Here is a 22,470-nt window from a genome sequence, read left to right as displayed (position 1 = left end):
TTTAGTTGCTCCGCGGCATATGGGATCTTCCTGGGCCAGGGCTTGAACCTGCGTCCTCTGCGTTGGCAGGCAGATTCTTAACCACTGCGCCACCAGGGAAGTCCCTTTTTTTTAAAAGTTTTTTTTTTTTTTCCCGATGTGGACCATTTGTAAAGTCTTTATTGAATTTGTTACAATATTGCTTCTGTTTTATGTTTTGGTTTTTTGGCCGCGAGGCATGTGGGATCTTAGCTCCCGGACCAGGGATCAAACCTGCACCCGCTGCGTTGGAAGGCGAAGTCTTAACCACTACCGCCAGGTAAGTCCCTCTCTCTCTCTTTTTGATATCTTTTCCCATACCTTTGTTCAGGGCTCATGGTGTGTACTTTATAAACTCTTGACGACAGTCATTAAGTTGGAGTGTTTCCCAGACTAAAGTCCCCTGGGCAGGAGAAACCTTGCCTGGGTCAGAATCACCCTGTGGAGGCCCCTGGAAAGCAGCATCTGTGGGTTGGACGTGTGTTACCCTCTCCTGATCTCATAGGCACGTCATCATCCCCATTGGGCACCCAGCCTCATGATGCTGTATTCCAGGGCTCGGTTACTTGGTGCTTTTTTAAAAAATGAATTTATTTTTTTTGGCTGTGTGGGGTCTTCGTTGCTGCGCGTGGGCTTTCTCTAGTTGAGGCGAGCGGGGGCTACTCTTCGTTGCAGCGCGTGGGCTTCTCGTTGCAGTGGCTTCTCTTGTTGCGGAGCATGGGCTCTAGGCGTGCAGGCTTCAGTAGCTGTGGTGTGTGGGCTCAGTAGTTGTGGCGCATGGGCTTAGTTGCTCCGCGGCATGTGGGATCTTCCCAGACCAGGGCTCGAACCCGTGTCCCCTGCATTAGCAGGTGGATTCTTAACCACTGTGCCACCAGGGAAGTCCCTTGGTGCTGTTTTAAACTTTAGATGGTACTTACTGGTTGACAAGAGGGTTGCCACTCACAGGTTTATTACTGGTCAGTGTGAATATCATCCATCAACTCGAACGCTATTTTATGCAAGAAGTCTTCTCTGATTTCCCCACCTAGAAGTAATCTTTCCTTCCTCTAAATTTCACCATGCGTGATTTCTACCATCACAGCATCCATCACTTTCTAAATTTGTATTGTTATACACACACATCTTATCTCCCCTCCCAAACCATGTGTTTCCTGAATCAGGATCCTGATTGTTTTTACATAGACAATCCTATTTAAACCTCACAACTACCCACCACCCCATGACATAGGTGCTTTATCTCTACTTTACAAGTGAAAAAGCTGAGGACCCGAGAGGTTAACAATATCTAGTACAGAAGATCTTTAATAGGTCCCGCTGCTCCTAAGTGATGGAGCCTGGATTCACGCTCAAGCAGTCTGACCCGAGTGCATGCTCTTCATTCCTGGGCCTCAGCATCTCCCAGCCATGCTTCCTGCACATGGTAGGCAGTAACAGTGCAGTAAATACTCGTTAAATGAGTTCATTAATCCGTTATACAACAAGAAGGTTGGTCAGCTGGTAGGAGATTCTCCCAGTTTCTGATGCCTCCTCCGACCTACAGCATTAGGACAGATTAGACTGTAAAGGATTTAGGAGTAAAATTAGGGGTTATTGAAGGGCTAGCTCTGCCTCCAGACCACTATCAGACCAAGTTTGACCAATACGGACGTAAGTTGCATTAGAAGTAGCCTAGGACGCTGCTTCACAATCATACGGAAACCTAGCTAAGACTGATAACTTCCTAAAGAGGAGATGTTACACATCTTAAAGAACTAAATTATGTAACTCTTTGAACCTTGGTGTTGTGTGTGTCTGGAGTGTGGGGGAAGGGCATATATATTGTACGTGTGATATACATACACACATATATATATACGTATATACACACACACACACACACACATATATATTATATATCTTCCAGGTTTATTGTGAGGTTTAATGAGATAATGTGAAGTGCCCAGCACAGTGCTTGGTACACAGTAGGAACTCCATACGTGTAAGCACCACCCTCCACTCCACCCTCGTTTCCCACTTTGCAGCTAAGCCGAAAGAAGGCACAAAAAGCCAGAAGAAAGATGAATGGGTGACAGCTGGCAAGAAGAGACATGCTGGTCAAATTCCACAAGAGAAATTGGCTGTGAATCAGAGGTGGCAAAGCCCACTTCCAAGACTCCAAAGAGCAGCTTTTATTCTTGCAAGAAAAGTTAGTCAGGAGAGGGACAAGTGAGAAGTCTCCTGGAAGAAAGAGGAGGTAGTTATTCCCAGCAGAGCGTGAAATTGGTTCTTGGGAGGCCTTCCCTGTAATAAGTGACTATTTTGCTGGGCAGGATTGGATTAGCTCCGGGGTATTTAGCAATCTATATATCTCGCTGGCTCCTGGCACTTTAGTGAGGAATAGGAAGATTAATTGCAGGCACCTGTCTGCTCATCCCACGTAATATAACCAACACTGGAAGGTTCCTCTCATGCCAGAAACTGCTCAGTCTCCCGCCTCTGTGAAGTCTGCCCATCTGTCTGGAAAAAGGCAGTTCAGGCCATGTTTTTCCCAAGCAATAGAAAACGCCAGTCTTAAAGCGAGAAGTTTGTCCTAAGAAGCTGGAAGTTTACTTAAGAGATATTTCAACAACCCATGTCTTCGGTAAGTCTCCCCTGAAACAGACTCCTAGATGGAGACATGCATACAGGGTGTTGGGGTTATTTTGTTTTGTGTGTGTGTGTGTGTGTTTTGGAGGTGGAGTGTATTCTTAGGAACGACACGTGTACAGCAGTAGGGGAAGCAGAATTGGGCAGACGGAGAAGGCGAACTTCGATGCTGTGGCACCAGGGGCCTCAGCTGAGCCCGTGGAGGCTGGATAACGGTGCAGAGTTGTCCCCGATCAAACGAGGTGTGGCCTCACATCCCCAGTGACCAGCCATTTGATGCCGGTGGCCCCAGGGAGGGGTGGAACCTTGACCAAGGCAGCTCCCTCACCAAGGGCCCTACAGAGGGAGCTCAGCTGTGAACCACCAACAGCCAACACTGCAGCTGCTCTAACCTGCTCTAACCTGCCGTGCAGCTGTGAGCCACATTCAGAGTTCAAAATCTAGCGAAAATGTTGAACTGTCATGATGTCAGACATGACAGATTTCAGACGGACAACTGACCTAGATTTCATCTAGGAGCTGAGATTTGGGAAGGGTAGGAGAAAGGGCCATCGTGTGATTGGCAGTTTTCCGCAGTGGAAATGGGCCAGAGCCAGGCCTAGATGGCCTGATACAAGCCAGCTATGCCTGTGGCTTGATGGAGAAGTCTGTGTTTTTCTCGACTGCAGAAATTAAGGAAGTAGAATAACTGGACTGCTACACCTGGAAACTTAACCCCATAGCCCAGAATCAGAGTAGGTACTCTACACATGTCTTTTTGCATTGAATAGCATTTCACTGGTTTGGCATTTCTGACCGAGGGATCCATTGGCTCTCTTTGCAGAAAGTCTGGGAATTTTTCTTGGAGTATACCTGCACCAGTATGCCCACCTTGATTTAATTGTATGGAGGTCTACAAGTCTTGTTCATAAAATGTGTCAAGCTCGAGGAAGAAAAGGTGAGAAGATGAGTTTATTAGACCTTGGCAAAACAAAACAAAACACCACAACCGAGCAAACAACCTCATCCACCTGTGGTTCCCTCCGTGGCTGACACTTTGCATTCCCATAGCATTTTCCTAGTATATATCACTTAGCATCTATCTTTTGTTAAAGGGCTTCTTGATTTTGTTTGTTTTTAAAGATGCTGTTCTATCAGGTTGTAAATGCCTGGAGAGGAGGATCTCCAGACATCCTGCCTTGTTCTTCACAGTCAGGGATGATATTCAAGATAGTTAACACCCAGTACAGAACAGGAACCAACCAAATCAAATGGACACTGGTCTCAGCAATTTGTACAGCCATACTGGTGTATACAGCTGAGTATGTTTTCTGCACACAGAAGGCTTCCAATAAACGATTGTTGGATGGAATTTCATTGGTTTGGTGTCCTGGCCCTGGCATCTAATGGCTTTCTTTCAGAATTCAGGCTACTTTTTCTTGCCAAGATATGACCATAACCATTTCTCCTCCTTGATTTAATCCTGCAAGAGTCTGAGCAATTGTGAAGAACTTTGTGAGTTCTTCAAACCTGCACTGTCCAATATGGTAGACATTAGCCACATATATAAGGTTGCTAGATAAAATATCGGACGCTCAGTTAAATTTGAATTTCAGATAAATAAAGAATAAATTTGTAGTGTAAATGTGTCCCATGCAATATTTGGGATATACTTAAACTACAAAATTATCTGTTGCTTATCTGAAATTAATAATTAACTGAGCATCCTATATTTTTATTTGCTAAATCTGGTAACCCTACACACGTGGCTATCTAAACTTAAATTAATTGAAATGTAATAAAAAATTTAAAATTTATTTTCTCAGCCTCACTGGCCACATTTCAAGAGCTCTGTAGCCACATATGTGGCTAATGGATCCCATCTTGAACAGCACAGATAGAGAACATTTCTATCACTGCAGAAAGTTTTACTGGACACTAACTTTGCCAAGCAAACGATAGCAGGAAAGTTTTGTGTATTTTACACGTTAAAAAAATATATATTTGGAGCCTAGAAGACCCCTTCTAACATAGCCAAGAAGCCACATTCTTCATGTTTCGGTCTGTTACTTTTACTGAATATGCAGGATATTTGTTCCAGATAAATGGGCATGTATGAGAGAAGCAGCTTCTGCAAACCTACGTTTTTGGATGCTGTTGTCCTGCTTTTCTCCTGGGACTACCAGGAAATGTCAGCTGTCAGATCAGAGCAAATCAAAATTTAGAGTCCTAAATGAAAAATAAATGTGTTGTTATTTGACTTAATAGTCTCATTATTCATAGATTTTCTTAAATTGATAAGCAGATAACATTATCACCTAGAATATTTGTTTATAACCCAAGTCTGTGATGACCCTGGTAAACACAGCAGAAGTAGTCCCTCTTAATTAGCCTTTTGGGAGAAAACCTGTTTCGAATCATGCCTGCAGCCCCGGGAGTCTTATAAGGAGCAAGAGTAGATTAAGCTCTAGGAGGGGCACATGCCGAAAGCTGATTTTTATTTTTTTTATTTTTATTTTTATTTTTATTTTTATTTTTTTTTGCGGTACGCGGGCCTCTCACTCTTGTGGCCTCTCCCGTTGCGGAGCACAGGCTTCGGATGCGCAGGCTCAGCGGCCACGGCTCACGGGCGCAGCCGCTCCGCGGCATGTGGGATCCTCCCGGACCGGGGCACGAACCCGCGTCCCCTGCATCGGCAGGCGGACTCTCAACCACTGCACCACCAGGGAAGCCCCGAAAGCTGATTTTTACATATGACTTGGTGAATCTCAAACAGAAACTGGCTAACATGCCAGATGTGACCAGCTTAAAAGTGACAAGACTACATCAACCTCAAGGGCAGGGGTCTAAAGGATTTGACATATTAAACAGTTGTACACCAAAATATTATAAAAAACAAAATTAAAGACAAATGACTTAAGTTTTAAAATTTTGCTATGTGTGTGACAGAGTTGATGCCATCTGTACATAAGAAATTCTCACAGATCAATAAGAAAAAGACAAATGCCTCAGTAGAAAAATGACCAAATTATAGGAAAGTCACAAAATAAAAAATACAAAAGGCTAATATACCTTTAGTGTCTAGAATAGTGACTGTCACATAGCGGGCACTCAGTAAATACCCACTGTATGAATGAATGTCTATGAAAAACATTTGATTTCAGGAATAATAAAGAACTGCAAATTAAAATAACAGTGAAATAAATTGTTTTCACTGGCCAGCTTTGTAACACTGAAAAAAAAAAAAAGTACCTGGTGTTGGTAATGGTGAGGGGAAATGTACCAATTACCCACTGTGGGTGGGAGTTCAGGTGAAGTGGTATCAACTTTTCAGTGGAACAGTTGACAATATGAAAAAAGCTTTGTCTAAAACCTTTGACACAGCAATTTACAGGAAGTTATCATGAGAAAATACTTACAAATGCCCAAACCTACGTGTACAATAGTAAGGTAGATGATATACTTTTTTTTTTTTTTTTTTTTTGCGGTACGTGGGCCTCTCACTGTTATGGCCTCTCCCGTTGCAGAGCACAGGCTCCGGACGCGCAGGCTCAGTGGCCATGGCACGGGCCCAGCCACTCTGCGGCATGTGGGATCTTCCCGGACCGGGGCCCGAACCCGCGTCCCCTGCATCAGCAGGCGGACTCTCAACCACTGCGCCACCAGGGAAGCCCCCGATATACATTTTTGATTGTTGCTTCTTGGGTCAGTCTTTTAACATACCCTCTAGGGCTTAGTGGTTGGTGCATAGACATGGGATACATCCAAGTCAGGCCCCTCCTTCCACCATATTATCCAAGTTGGAGATGGAAAAGGAGCTCTGTCTTTGTCCTTGGCATGCTGGCTGTCAAGGTGGGCTCTAGAGCTGACAGCGGCTGTGACCTCCACTCGAATGTGGCCAAACTATAGAAGTAGAAATGAGACAGACAGACGGAGAGAGAAAGAGAAAGTGTTCTGGTGAAACTTGAGTCAATAAATCCAGTTAACTTTAAGGCCAGTAAACTTTCTTCCTTTCTGTGGTTTTGTGAACCAGTTAATTCTACTTTTTTGCTAAATTTAGCATGAGCTTGGACTTCCACTTCCTATCAAGATGGAGTAAAAGGGGCCAAATTTACCCACCCACCAGAAACAACTAAAAATCTAGACAAAATATTGTTTTTAAATAGCCATTTTCGAGATGTTGGACATCAGGCCTGATGAAATGGGAAACAAATGAGGTAAGCCCTGTGAGTGCCCAGCCTACTGCCTTGAGAGACTTCCCCGATGGTGGCATGGAAAGGTGGAATTTGGGTAGAGCCTCGAAGATTCCCTGAGGTGAGGAGCTGAAGCTAGAGTCCAGAGAGACCAAGACAGCTAGAGTTTGCAAGACAGAATACCAGATAGGAGAGAGCTACACACAGAGAGAAAAATGACAACAACAAAAATCTAGAGATCTTCAGAGGGTCCCCCTTAGGTATTCAGTAGAATACTCACCAGCACATGAATGTGAGGAAACTGTTCAAGGTCAGGGAAAGAACCACCTGAAAGTATTATGCGAACAGTAACAAGAACTCATACCAGGCCTGAATAGTGCCTGTTCCCGCTAGCCAGATTGGAAATCTTATAATTCACAAGTCATTAGGCAAAAGTACTCAGAAGAATTTTGCCTCAGTTGTGGGGCAAAATTGGCTCTCGATTAAATGCCGCCCTGGTCCTGCCTAACAAATTAAAAAAAAAAAAAAGACTTGAAAGTATCAAATTGTTTCCAAACAACTGTGCCCCAGAACAAACTCAAGAATTGGGACTGGGCTTCCCTGGTGGCGCAGCGGTTGAGAATCTGCCTGCTAATGCAGGGGACATGGGTTCGAGCCCTGGTCTGGGAGGATCCCACATGCCACGGAGCAACTAGGCCGGGAGCCACAACTACTGAGCCTGCGCGTCTGGAGCCTGTGCTCCGCAACAAGAGAGGCCACGATAGTGAGAGGCCCGCGCACTGCGATGAAGAGTGGCCCCCGCTTGCCACAACTAGAGAAAGCCCTCGCACAGAAACGAAGACCCAACCCTACCCCCAACATCTTAAAAAAAAAAAAAAAAAAAAGAATTGGGACTACAGAAATATCCAGCACTCAGCAAGGTAAATTCACAGTGAATGGAATTAATGAAAATTTACTGGGCATACTGGGAAATATGACCCGTAATGAGGAAAGTGAACACACTGACTCAGAACTGATGCAGATATTAGAATTAGCAGGCAAAGACATTAAAATAGCTATTATAACTCTGTTCCATAGCTTCAGAGGCTCAAGGAAGGATTGACTACGTTAAGTAGAGATGTGGAAGATATTTTTAAAAGACCCAAAATCAACTTCTAGAAATGAAAACTGTGATGTCTGAGATAATAGTATACTGGATGGGATTAACAGCAGATTATTCATAATGTTTTCAAAGTCCATCCATGTTGTAGCATGTGTTAGTACTTCATTCATTTTCATGCCCGAATTATATTCCATTGTATGGATATACCACAATTTATTTATCCATTCATTGGTTGATGGACATTTGAGTTGTTTCCACTTTTTGGCTATTATGAATAATGCTGCTATGAACATTCATGTACAGTTTTTTGTTTGGACATGTTTTATTTCTCTTGGGTATGTACTTTGGAGCGGAATTTTCCTAAGCTTTTTTATCCTCTTATCTCCATTTATCAAATATATAAATAGCATAATTCCAGCTGGAGTTGCTGGAATTGCATGGTAATCCTGTGTTTAACCTTTTGAGGAAGTGCCAGACTGTCTTCCAAAGCAGCTGCACCGCTTTACATTCCTAACGACAGTGAAGTCCAGTGAATCTATTTTTTGTTGTTGTTGCTTGTGCTTTTGGTGTCGTATCTAAGAAACCATAGCCTAGCTAAAGCTCACAAAGATTCACTCCTAGGTTTTCTTCTAGGTGTTTTATAGGTTTTGCTCTTAAATTTGGATCTATGATTCATTTTGAGTTAATTTTTGTGTATGGTATGAAGTAGGTATTCACTTTCTTTTTTTTTTATCTGTGGCTATCCAGTTGTCCCAGCACCATTTGTTGAAAAGACTGTTTTTTCCCATTGAGTGGTCTTGGCATTCTTGTTGAAAATCAACTTATCACAAATGTGAGGGATTATTTCTAGACTCTCAATTCTATTCCAGTGATCTGTTTATCTGTATCCCAGTACCACCTTACCTTGATTACTGTAGCTTTGTAGTATGTTTTGAAATCAGAAAGTGTGAGTGCTTACATTAATTCTTGATAACATGAATTATATTAATTCTTGCTTACATTAAGCTAAAATATGTCTCCTTGTAATTTCTCCCAGTCTGCCCTTTGGAGACACCCAGTCAGTTTGTCTAGAGAATACATGTGCTTATACAGCTTTGTGTTTTAAAAATCCCAAATCTTGGACTTCCCTGGCAGTGCAGTGGTTAAGAATCCACCTGCCAATGCAGGGGACATGGGTTCGATCCCTGGTCCAGGAAGATCCCACATGCTGCGGAGCGGCTGGGCCTGTGTGCCACAACTACTGAGCCCGTGTGCCACAACTACTGAAGCCCGTGCACCTAGAGCCCATGCTCCCCAACAGGAGAGGCCACCGCAGTGAGAGGCCTGCGCACCACAACAAAGAGTAGCCCCCGCTCCCCGCAACGAGAGAAAGCCTACACACAGCAACAAAGACCCAATGCAGCCAAAAATAAATAAATAAATAAATAAAATATATATCCCAAATTCAGTGTAAGGAAAACTCTTGGATCATCATCTGCAAATTTAGTTTCCTCTCTCAGGATTTCTGCCCTGGTTCCAGACTGCATATCTGGAACATAAAGAGAACGAAAGAGCACCCTTAGCACTTGCTATTTGCCCAGAAAGGTATACTTTCAGATAGGAAATTTCTTTCTCACCAGCAAATATGAGGGGGAAAAAGTCCGTAAGATCCAATGCCTTGGTCTAGCTGGACGTTATAATTTGGATGTAAGAGAACCCACTGGTCTAGTTTAGTCACTGGCTGGGTGACCAGGGCCACACGCTTACCTTTCTGTGTCTTTGTTTTCCCATCTGTTTTATCCCATCCCCCTCCCTTCCTCAAAGGGAGTGTGGGAAAATGAAAATAAGAGTAGGACTATGTGAAAAGCTTTTAGTTTGAAAGATACTAGGAAAATACAGGATGCTATTAGAGTGGATCTGTCCTGAACAATAACCATTAAAGACCAATTAACACATTTTAAGAATTAAAACTACAGTAAAATAACCAGTTTGAGTATGTCATTGCATCACCTTTCAAACACACAGACATGCAAACCCAGCTAGAAAACTGTTTAATCCTAAATTAAATGCGAGGATTAGGACTGTTGGCCTCGTTTAGATTCAGTCACTCAAATTGCCACTGGAAGTTTGGCGACTACTGTCAATTTTTAACCGTGCAGTGGACTCTTGTCAGGATTAAGCAGGTCAGACTTTATTCGACACAACATTGACTGTCCCTGGTGCCTTATTTTTACCTGAAAAAAAAATAAAGGAAGGCCTTTAAAAAAAAAAAAACTCTGGTTAATAATAAATACTGAAAGATCATAGTGTGTTAGAAGCTGACAGGTATCGTAGTATCTAAATGGATTTGTTGACCTTTAAATGGAGCTTGGCTGTCATGTCTATTTGTCACGATTTCCTATTTATTTCCTTCCCCACTTTTTCCCCATTGTCAACTCTTGTTATTCTCAGTGATCACGGAAAAAAAAAATATGTTAGCTTGAGGGACTTAACCTGCCAGCCTGTGTTGTTTTTGTCACATTCTCTCTCCTCCTTTACTGAACTATTTCTCTTCTTCCTTGTTTTTTTTTAGTTAAGGTATAATTGACATACAACATTATATCAGTTTCAGGTGTCCAACGTAGTGATTTGGTATTTGTATATATTTCAAAATGATCACGGCAATAAGTCTAGTTAACATCTCTTAACTGAACTACTTCTAATCGGGCTCATTACAGAGCCTCTAACAGTAAGAATTAAAGGCTCTAATACAATCTTGTACCAACAAACAGAATCTCATTAAGAAGTTCGTTTTGGTCCTCCCCCCAGCTCCTCAAGAGAACGTGCTAGTGATAATATCCAGTCTAATTATGTATTTTCTACATGTGATTACAATGCAGCAGGATTATCGGATTGCATAAAGTTTGAAGTGTTCTTCTCATGAAGTAAACTGTCATTAGTATTAGTGAAGACAGAAACCAATTTTTGGAAAGGAGGAATGAATAGAAAGATGAGTTAGGGCAAACTGGATGACTGGGTGAGCCACAGTGGGATGCAGAGGTAAAGAAATTGAAGCTCTATGTCCTATATTTAGTATTTAAATAATGATAATTTAAAAGATCTTTCTTAAGAGAAGTCTGTTGATGTGCCAGGCCTGGAAGAAAAGAAGGATGTCTCTGTCCTAGTGGAGGCAGCTCACATTTTTACCCTTTCTCTATTCCCCGCTGCACGTAACTTCCACTCATAGGCCTGGGGATAGAGACAGATCTTCCACAAGCATCTTGTATCTAGTAGTGAAATATTAGTAACAACTTAAAAGTCCCAACTGAAGTAGTGTTTAAATAAGTTTTAGTTCAGCCATGTGATGAAAGATTATGCTGTCACTTAAAATAATATTGTATATTTAAAAATTAGTGATAATTTTGATGGAAATATGGAAATATGATTATAGTGTTAGGTTAAAAAATAAAACATGTTCCTGAAGTAAAAAAAAAGAAAGGAAGAAACGTATATAAAAGTAAAAGCATAGAAAAATATTGGAATGAAATATATCAAAATGTTAATGTGGTTATCTCTCTGTGGTAGAATTATGAGTGGTTTTTACTTTTTTTTTTTTTGCTTATCTCTATTTTGTAAATTTTCTAAAAATAAAATGTATACTCCTGGAAGAGTGAAACAATGAAGGTTAGTTTTTAAGGAGTGTTAACAAATAAAATGGTTTTCTGGCCTTTATAGAGATAAAATAATGTAATTTTTAAAAGTATGTCTTTTGCTGTTCTGATGAACGGAATTTATTATAGACGTAGTTTGTTGTGTGTGTGTATGAATGTGTGTGTGTGGTGGGGGGGTGATCTTGGATACACAGAGTTAAATTTAACGTTTTAAATTAATCACATGGTTGACATCTGCTATGACCAGGGCCCCTTCCCAGGTATTGCAGAGGACACAGTTGTTATGAGGCACAGACCTTGTTTACAGAAGGCCTACATCAGATGTGGAAAAAAGGCTTAAACATGTGGAAAAGTCAATAGCAATCCCCATAGCAAGCTGATAGGTTTTTCCACAAGTCATTACATGATGTTCCATTCATGTAATTTGATTACCAGAAGATGCTTCTTGAGAGGACCTGTCCACTTGAAAACATCTTAGTCAGTCTTTTCTGGAATGTTTTCTGTCTTTAGGTAATAATCATGTGTCACAGGAATCTGCAGAGGTAAGATTTTTTTTCCCATTTATAAAAAAATTGAACCAAAGTTTATTTGGCAATAAGATAGGGGCTAAGTCTCTAAAAGGGCTTTAAATTTCTCTTTGGGCCAGGGTTCAGCCTTTTGGACCCCTTCTAATTACTACCTGTGACTATTTTTTCTAACCAAGGTCTAGCCCTTAATGTCCTGATTCTTGGGTAGCTGATCCAGCACTTCAATCTGTCCTGGTTTGTTACAGGCAGAGATAAGTGATAAGATTCCCCAATCCTATTCTGTCATAGCTTAATACCTCTGTTGAAGCTCGGGGATAAGAGCTGCAGAGATACACGGATGGAGAGCTGAAGTCAGCCTGGCAGTTGGAAAGGTCTCCTGTGACAAGCTGCTCCCAAGGTGCACTCAGCTGTGAGGCTGCACCGCCTTGTCTTTCTCTAGGGAACCCCCGCGTTACAGGCTTGGATTCCGCACGCACATCCCTAACCTGGCTCTTATTAGCACCGTGACTTGTGTTAGTGTTTAGCACCCTTATTCAAGAATTAAAATCATACTGCATATAAAATGTGAAACCAGACATGCTTCCTCTGCAGTGGTCTAGAGATTCACACAAAAGAAATGGAGAAGTATTTTAGGAGAGGGTGAGAGAGTGAAAGTAGTGGAGGGGGAAAGAAGTAATCATTTCAGGATTTTCCTAGAGAAATTATAAAGAAACTTCACCAGAAGTCCCAAAGGGAGTAGGTTGAAGTAACTTGCCACTCTGACAAAGGAAAACCAACTGATTATGAATTCAGTTCAGCAAAGGGCCCGGTTCTGCTAGTCTCATCACTACAGCCCTAGATGGCCCGGGTTCCTCTTCCTTCATCACCTGCCCCGATTGTTTCCTTGTATTGTGTATAATTTTATGAGCTTTGTGATTAAGTTGGAGAAAAATGAGACTACTATTTAAGGACTCTTAGTATTTTCTTAAAATAATGTATATTTCTGTCTACTCTAGATCATTACTCAGTGTAGAACTTGGAGCTCTTTTCCTAATTCTCAGCCATTCTAAGAGAGCAAATATACAATGTCTTCAATTGGTCTAAACACATACGGACATTTGGAAGATGAAATATTATTGCTGTTGTTACTGAATTTGCTAAATACTCTTTCTAGTTAGAGTAAATCTGACTGTGGAGATTAATTAAGCAACATATGTTCAGTAAAATCATCGTCTTAAGAGTCAGAAAGTTAACACTACATATAAAATTATGAATGTTAAAGTAGCACATATAATTTTCCTTGATCATAAATGACTAATTTTGGAAGAATTATATGCCATTTAAAAAATCTGCTTTATTGCAGTGTAATCTATGTACAATTAAAATTCACCCATTTTAAGTGTACTGTTCAATGAGTTTTGAATGAATACAGTCACATAACCGCAACTAAAATCAAGATAGAAAACATTTCCTTCACTCAAAATGTTCCCTCAAGGGACTTCCCTGGCGGTCCAGCAGTTAAGACTCCGTGCTTCCATTGCAGGGGGCACGGGTTCCATCCCTGGTCGGGGAGCTAAGATCCAGAATGCCCCACAGTGCAGCCAAAAAGAAAAAAAAGAAAGAAAGAAAGAAAAGTTCCCTCGTGCTCCTTTGCAGTCAGTCCCCGTCCCCCCTCCCCCCCAACCCAGGAACAGATCTGTTTCTATAATTTTGCCTTCTCTAGATTGACATATAAATGAAATCTGTAGTCTTTTGTGTCTGGCTTCTTTCAGCTAGCATAATGCTCTTGAGATTCATCCATATTATTGTACGTATCAGTAGTTTGTTTCTTTGTTCAGTAGCATTCCATTACATGGAAATACCACAGTTTACTTACCCATTCGTTACCTGTTGATAGGTATTTGGTATAGTTCCAGTTTTTGGCTATTACAAATAAAAGTACTCTGAAATGTCTTTGTGTGGACATACATTTCCATTTCTCTTGGGAAATACCTAGCGGTGGATTTGTTGGATTATATGGTAAGTGTATGTTCAACTTTATTAGAAAGTCACACTATTCTCCAAACTGGCTGTACCACTGTATTCCCATCAGCAACATGTCATAGAACCAGGTGCTCTGCATCCTTGTCAACACTTGGTATTCTCTGTCTCCTTTAGTCATTCTAGTAAGTATGTGGTAATATTACACTGTGGTTTTAATTTTCACTACATCAATGACTAACTATGATGCAATACATCTGTTCACGTGCCTATTTGTCATCCATTTATCTTCTTTGGTAAAGTATCTGTTCAAATCTTTTGCACACTTTTTAAAAATGGCACTATTTATCTTAATGTTGAGTTGTAAGAGTTCCCTACATACTTCATTTACAAATATTTTTCCAGATATTTGTTTTGCAATATTTATTCTGTGGCCTTTTCATTTTTATAACAGTTCTTTTAAAAAACAAATTTAGGGCTTCCCTGGTGGCGCAGTGGTTGAGAGTCCGCCTGCCGATGCAGGGGACACGGGTTCGTGCCCTGGTCCGGGAAGATACCACATGCCATGGAGTGGCTGGGCCCGTGAGTCATGGCTGCTGAGCCTGCATGTCCGGAGCCTGTGCTCTGCAACGGGAGAGGCCACAACAGTGAGAGGCCCGCGTACTGCAAAAAAAAAAAAAACAATTAAAAAAATTTTTATGAAGTCCAGTTTCCAGTTTAACAGTTTTTTATGTGCATTTTGTGTCCAAAAATTCTTTGCCTAACCCAAGATCACAGTGATTTTCTCCTATGTTTTCTTCTGGAAATTCTACAGTTTTAACTCTTATATTTAAGTGTATGACCCAACTCAAGTAAAGTTTTATGTACCGTATGAGGAAAGGATTGGCCACCCAGTTGTTCCAGCATTATTTGTTGTAAAGCCTACCCTTTCTCCTTTGAATTACCTTGGCACCTTTGTCTGTTTGTATTTTGGCACTCACTATTCTGATCAACTGATCATTCGTCAGTCTTTATGTCAGGACCACACTGTTTTGATGACTGCAGCTTTTTAGTGAGTCTTGAAATCAGGTAGTGTAAGTCTTTCAACTTTGTTCTTTTTCAAAATTGTTTCTGCTATATCACGTCCTTTTATTTCTATGTAAATTTAGGATCAGTCTGTCAATTTTTTTTTTTTAGACTCCTCCATTATATGCTGTCTTAAAGTATTACGGTGGCTGTATTTTCCTAGTCTCTTTTACATGTAGGTATTGAAAAAAATCAGAGCAGTTTTCTTTTTTCTTTTTTGGCTGCGTTGGGTCTTAGTTGCGGCACTCGGGATCTTTTGTTGCGGCCACAGGCTCTTTTGTGGCACGCTGGCTTCTCTCTAGTTGTGGTGCAGGCTCCAGAGCACAGGGGCTCTGTAGTTTGCAGCACTCAGGCTCTCTTGTTGAGGCACACGAGCTCAGTAGTTGTGGCGCATGGGCTTACTTGCCCCACGGCACGTGGGATCTTAGTTCCCCACCAGGGATCGAACCTGCGTCCCCTGCATTGGAAGGTGGATTCTTTACTACTGGACCACCAGGGAAGTCCCTGTCAATTTTCATTTTTAAAAAGTCTGCTGGGATTTTGATTGAGGTTACATTGAATCTATAGATCAATTTTGGGAGAACTGACATCTTAACACTATTGAGTGTTCTGATCCAAAACAGGATATAACTTCCCACTTATTTAGGTCTTTAATTTCTCTCAGTAGTATTTTGTGGCTTTTAGTATATAAATCTTGTGCATAGTTTGCTAAATTTATTCCTTAGTATGTTCTTGACACTATTTTAATTAATATTAAATTTATTTATATTTTTAAAAAGAAAAATTGTATATATTTTTGATGATTTGATATACATATCCATAATGAAATTATTAGTATAGTAAAGCTAATTAACATATCATCTTCTCAGATAATTACCATTTGGGGATGTGATGAGTTTGCCTGAAATCTACTCTTAGCGTATTTTCAGTGTTCAATACAGTATTATTAGGTATAGTCATCATGCCTATAATTAGATCTCTGGACTTATTCATCCTACATAACTGCAGTTTTGTACCCTTTGACCAACATCTCCTTGTTTCCTCCACTGCCACTGCCCCCCCCCATTCTTATTCTTTGCTTCTGTGAATTCAATCATTTTTTTTTCCAGATTCCATATGTAAGTGAGATCATATAGTATTTGTCTTTCTCCATCTGGCTTATTTCACTTAGCATAATGTTTTCAAGGTTCATCCATGTTGCCACAAATGGCAGGATTTTCTTTTACCTCATGGCTGAATAATATTCCATTTTGTATATATACCTGATCTTCTTTATCCATTCATCCATTGATGGACACTTACGTTGCTTCCATGTCTTGGCTACTGTAAATAATGCTACTACGAACATGGGAGTGCACATATCTTTCCGAGTTAGTGTTTTCATTTCCTTCAAATAAATACCCAGAGGTAGAATTGCTGGATCATACAGTAGTTCTATTTTTACTTTCTTGAGGAACCTCCATACTGTTTTCCATAGTGGCTGCACTAAGTGACATTCCCACCAACAGTGCACAAGGGTCCCCTTTTCTCCACATCCTTGCCAACACTTATTTCTTGTCTTTTTGGTGACAGTCATTCTAACTGGCGTGAGGTGTTATCTCATTGAGGTTTTGGCTTGCATTTCCTTGATGATTAGTAACACTGAGCACTTTTTCATATAGCTGTTGGCCGTTTAGATGTCTTCTTCTGAAAAATATCTATTCAGGTGCTTTGCTCATTCTTTTTTTTTTTTTTTTTTTTTTTGGTGGTACGCGGGCCTCTCACTGTTATGGCCTCTCCCGTCGTGGAGCACAGGCTCCGGATGCGCAGGCTCAGCGGCCATGGCTCACGGGCCCAGCCGCTCCGCGGCATGCGGGATCCTCCCGGACCGGGGCACGAACCCGTGTCCCCTGCATCCGCAGGCGGACTCTCAACCACTGCGCCACCAGGGAAGCCCCCTTTGCTCATTCTTAAGTCAGGTTATTTGTTTTTTTTTTCTGTCAAGTTGTATGAGTTCCTTCCATATTTTAGATATTAATCCCTTATCAGCTCTATGGTTTGCAAAAATTTTCTCCCATTCTGTAGGTTGCCTTTTCATTTTTCTGATTACTTTCTTTGCATTGCGGAAGCTTTTTAGTTTGATGTAGTCCCACTTGTTTATTTTTGCTTTTGTTGCTTGTGCTTTTGGTGCCATACCCAGGAAATCACTAGTTTCATTTAGTTGTTTGTATTTTCCTTGTATTTCACTGAATTTCTTTAAGAGGATTCTTCTCAATTTTTGGTCGGACAGTTCATAGATCTCCATTACTTTGGGATCAGTTATTGGAGCTCTATTATTTTACTTTGGTGATAGCATATTTACTTGATTATTTGTGATCCTTGTGGCCTCGTGTTGATGTATGTACACTTGAAGAAGTAGGCACCTCTTCTAGTCTTTACAGACTGATTTCGACAGGCAAAGCCCTTCACCAGGCAGCCCATCCAGAGATTCTGGGTTGCACATCTGTTGGTTATCTCCAGGCTTGCTCTGGAGCCCTTCAGCAAGCAAGTCTGGTGCCTGGGTCAACAGGTGGGCAGGCCTAGTGCCTCGGTCCATCGTGGGGTGGGCCTGAAGCCTGGGTCCACTGGGTTGAGCTTGGCACTTGGATCCATGGGGCAGGTCTGGTACCTAAGTCTGTGGTGGTAGGCTGAAGACCTGAGTTCACAGAGGCAGGCCTGGTGTCTAGGACTGTAATATTAGGCGTCAAGCCTGGTCCCATGGGGGCTGGCCCAGCGCTGAGGTCTGCTGGGGAAGGCCGGGGCTCTGGTTCTGCTGGAGCCTGGGGCCACAGGGGTCAGTCTGGCATTGGGGTAGGCCTGGTCTTGGGGCTTTAGTAAAGTCAAGTGTTCATTTCATTCTCTTTCTCCCACTGGGAGGGTGTCTCTCTTCACACTGGGCTGCCTGGGGTTGGGGAAAGGGTGACAGAGATAATGTGAAACTGTCTTTCCTTCCCTCCTCAATGCATCTTCTCTTCTGTGCTCCACCCAGGTGCTCTAATCCCCACCTGGAATCCTTAGCTCTTTTGAAGGTATTTTTGCATGTGGATATTCGTTCAAATTGATGTTTCTGTGAGGGGACAGTCACTGGAAGCTTGCTGAAGTCTGAAAGCCAAGCGATATATTTAAAAATTTTTAATTTTAGATTGTCCATTGCTTGTATATAGAAATGCAATTGATTTTGGTATACTGACCTTGTATCCAGTGTCCTTCTTAAAACACTTCTTAGTTCTAGTAGTGCTATTTTTTTTTTTTTTTTACATTCCTTAGGCTATCTGTGAATAAAGGCAGTTTTTCTTTATAGTCTGCATGCCTCTCACCTTTTACCCTCTCTTGTTACATTGGGCAGGACTGCCAGTACCATGTTATATAAAGTAGTGGGAGTGAATATTCTTACCTTGTCTGCCATCTTAGAGAGAAAGCATTGTTCCTCCACCATTAAGCATGATGTTAGCGCTAGGTTTTTTGTAGATGAACTTTATCACATTGAAAAAGTTCCCTTTTATTTATAGTCAGTGGAAGGATTTCTTTAGTAATGAATAATTGTTGAGTTTTGTCAAGTGATTTTTATGCATCTATTGAGATGACCATATGATTTTTTTGTTTGTTTGCCGATATGGCCAATCACACTGATTATTTTTGTATTATATTATGTTTATTATTATATCTTGAGATAAACCCAACGTGAACATGATATATTATCCTTTTTAAAAAAAATCACTGGTTTTTATTTACTAAAATTTTGTTCAGGATTTTTGTATCATCTTCATGATAGATATTAAACTGTAGTTTTCTTTCTGTGTATTATCTTTGTCTGGTTTTGGTAACTGGGTAATGCTAGCCTGATAGTATGAGCTGGGAATTGTTTCTACTCTGTTTTCTGAAAAGTTTGCATACAGTTTGTATTATACGATTATATCTCCTTATGTGCTTGGTATAACTCACCAATGAAGTCATTGGGCCTGGAGTTTTCTCTGTGAGAAGATTAACTATAAATTCAATTTCCTTGATATAGGGCCACTAAGTTTTCTTTTTTCTTGAGTGAACATTAATAGTTTGTGTTTCAAGATATTTGTTCATCGTATTTGTCAATATATTGACATGAAGTAGTTCAGCATATCCTCCAATTACCCTTTTAATTTCTGCAGGATATACTGTGATGTCCCCACTTGTGTTCCTGACATTGGTAAGTTGACTCTTCTCTATTTGTGATTAATCTGGCTAGAGGTTTATCAAATTTATAAATCTTTTCAAAGAAACTTGGAGGTTTCATTGATATGAGCTACTGTTTTTCCACTTTCTATTTCACTGATTTCCACCCTTCATTTAATATTTTCTTCTTTCTGCCTACTCTGAGCTAATTTCCCATTTTCTTTTTAATTTTTTAGGATAGAATCTTGAGAAGTTGATTTTAGATCTTTCTTCTTTTCCAATATAACCATTTAATGTTGTTCATTTCCCTCTAAGCACTGCTTTAGCTTTATCCTGCAAATTTTTACCTTGTACCATATATCCATAATGATGTTTTTTGTTTACTTGCTCTATAATGAATGAAGAATTTTGAAATATCCTACCATAGTTGCGGACTTTGTCTACTTTTTCTCTTCAGAGTTTTTGTGTCATGTAGTTTGAAGTCCTGTTATTAGGTGCATACATATTTAGGATTGAAATGTCTTCTTGATGAGTTGATCCTTTATCATTATGAGATATTCCTCTCTATCCCTGTTAATAGTCCTTTTTAGTATTAATATAGCCACTCTTGTTTTCCTTTGATTAGTATTTGCATGATGTCTCTTTTTTCATCCTTTTACTTCTAATCTGTGTCTTGATATTTAAAGTGTTTTTTTTTTAAATAGGCAGCATATGGTTGGATGTTGCTTTTTTTAATCCACTCTGTCAATATCTTCCTTTTAATTATAGAGTTTAGAAGAGTTTAAACCATTTACATTTATTGATACTGTCAGTATGGTTGGATTGAAATTTTCCTGTTGCTTTCTGTTTTCTAGTTGCTCCATGTGTTTTATTTTTCTTCTTTTTCTGCCTTCTTTTAAGTATTTTTTAATGATTCAATTTTACCTCTACTATTGGCTTATTAATTATAAGTTTGTTTTATAATTTTAGTGATTTAGTGTTTACTGTATATATTTTTAACTTATTATAATTTACCTTCAAATAATATTATGCCATTTCACATATAGTGTTAAGAACTTTATAATAGTATTCTTCCATTACCCCCATCTGTCCTTTGTGCTGTAACTGTTATCCATTTTCTTTTATATATAGAAGTAATTTATAAATTTATAAAGGTAAATTATATACAATACATTATATTTTCTTTAAATTGATATTTATCTTTTAATGTGATTTAAAAGAATGCTTTTCTATTTCCCAACAAATTTATTTTTTCCAGTGTTTCTCATTCCCTGTTGAAATCCTAATTTACTAATCCATCTACTAACATTTTCTTTTCCTAAAGAACTTAAAAAAACCCACTTTTATTGTAGTGCAGGTCTGCTTGCAATGAATTCTTTCACCAAAAATACACCCAGGTTGGGTGGGGTGGTGGTGGTGAAACTCTCCAACAGGTGTATTTTGTAATAGCTTCCTAGGTAATTCTGATAAATCTCTTCTTGTGAGAACTTGTTAAGGCCTGGAAGATGATATGGATTCCCATTTTAAAATATTTTCCCCAGGGAATTCTCTGGCGGTCCAGTGGTTAGGACTCCGTGCTTTCACTACCGAGGGCCCAGGTTCAATCCCTGACCCCCACAGAACTAAGACCCTGCAAGCTGTGCAGCGTGGCTAAAAAAAATAAATAAAAATTAAAAAAAATACATTGAATCCTGGGAATTGCCTGGCAGTCCAGTGGTTAGGACTCCGTGCTTCCACTGAAGGGGGCATGGATTTGATCCCTGTTCGGGGAACTAAGACCCTGCATGCTGCATGGAGCGGCCAAAAAAATAAATGAAATGAAATGAAATAAAATAAAATAAAAATAAAATATTTTCCCCAATGTTCTTTCTAGATGATGTAATAAACTTATACTTGGTAATGTCATATGATGGAATATTATGCAGCCATTAAAATTTATGTTTCTAAAGAATATTTAATGACATTGGAAATGCTTATAACATAACTATAAACATTTTTCTATCAGTCTGGAAAGAAGGACACCTAAGTACCAAAGGCTGATATCTCTGGCTAGTAGAGTTGCTGGTGATTTTCACTTTCATATTTTATTCTGTATTTTTCAAATTGTCTGCAATAAATGAGAATATATTAAGAAATTCATGCTATACAGACATGAGTACTCCCAGGAATTAACTTCCCTTTTCATTTTGGTGGGTATTGCCCAGACCTTTTCTCTGTGCATTTAAATACATATAGAAACATAATTTAAAACTATAACATATGATCTAATACCTATTATTCTGCAACTTGAGTTTTTTACTATTTTTATGTGACCACATATATATTTACTTCCTGCTCTTCTACTGCTGCATGGTATTGTCAGAATTAAGTATACCATAGATTATTTTCTTGTCAACATACATGCAGATTGTTTCACTTTTTGGTTACAAAGCTGTAGTGGACCTTCTTATTTTTCATGCACATGCGCAAGTATTTCTCTCAGGTAGGTACCAGCAAGGGAGACTGCTGGATCAACGGCTATGCACATTGTACATTTTAACTAACAAATTGCCCTCAAAAAAAGTTGTACTAATTTTTGTTATCATTAATAGCAGAGTTTCTCCACACCCTTGCCAACACTTGATATTATAAATCCTTAAAAATTTTGCTAATTTTTTTGAAGAAAAAATATATATCTTATTTTAGCTTGCACTTCCCTAGTTACTGGATTCCAGAATTTTTTCAGTCATTTGCATTTCCTACTGTCTCAATTGTCTTTTCCTATCTTCTCTCCCCTTTTCTATACAGGTGTCTTTTTCTTTGTGGTTTAAGGTGTTATTTATGTATTTTGGTTATTAGGCTTTTGTTATATAGGTTCTAAGTTTTTCTGCCAGCTCATCATTTGTGCTTTATTGACCAGAGTTGTCAACTTTGATAACAGTCAAATGTTTTTCTTTATGGCTTTTGGATTGTTCTTTGAAGTCCTTTCCTATCCCATGTTCCCCTATATTTTAAAAATTCTTACAGCTCTGTAAAAAAAATAGCTCTTTAAACTGTGTGGATATTAATTTTGTAAATGGTGGGAGGTAGACATCTAACCTAATTTGTTTTTCAAATTAATAACTAACTGATCAAGCACTGTTTATTTATTTATTTATATATTTTTTGCAGTACGCGGGCCTCTCACTGTTGTGGCCTCTCCCGTTGCGGAGCACAGGCTCCGG

The 22,470-nt window shown here is 39.8% G+C and overlaps 1 long non-coding RNA gene across 2 annotated transcripts; it reads left to right on the top strand.

The window, feature by feature from the left end:
- The first annotated feature begins 7 nt into the window (after positions 1-7).
- Positions 8-19,496, top strand: LOC114486457 (uncharacterized). Of its 2 annotated transcripts, XR_003680235.2 has the most exons (4): positions 8-298; positions 2,043-2,641; positions 3,470-3,583; positions 19,264-19,496. It is a non-coding gene; the product is annotated as an uncharacterized lncRNA (long non-coding RNA). The 2 variants fall into 2 exon arrangements; XR_003680234.2 differs by lacking the exon at positions 19,264-19,496 and having other exon boundaries at positions 3,470-4,286.
- The last annotated feature ends 2,974 nt before the right edge of the window (positions 19,497-22,470 follow it).

This window comes from Physeter macrocephalus, chromosome 6, assembly GCF_002837175.3.
Source record: "Physeter macrocephalus isolate SW-GA chromosome 6, ASM283717v5, whole genome shotgun sequence".
In the NCBI taxonomy this organism is placed as follows: domain Eukaryota; kingdom Metazoa; phylum Chordata; class Mammalia; order Artiodactyla; family Physeteridae; genus Physeter; species Physeter macrocephalus.
This window is presented reverse-complemented; position numbering and strand designations above follow the sequence as displayed.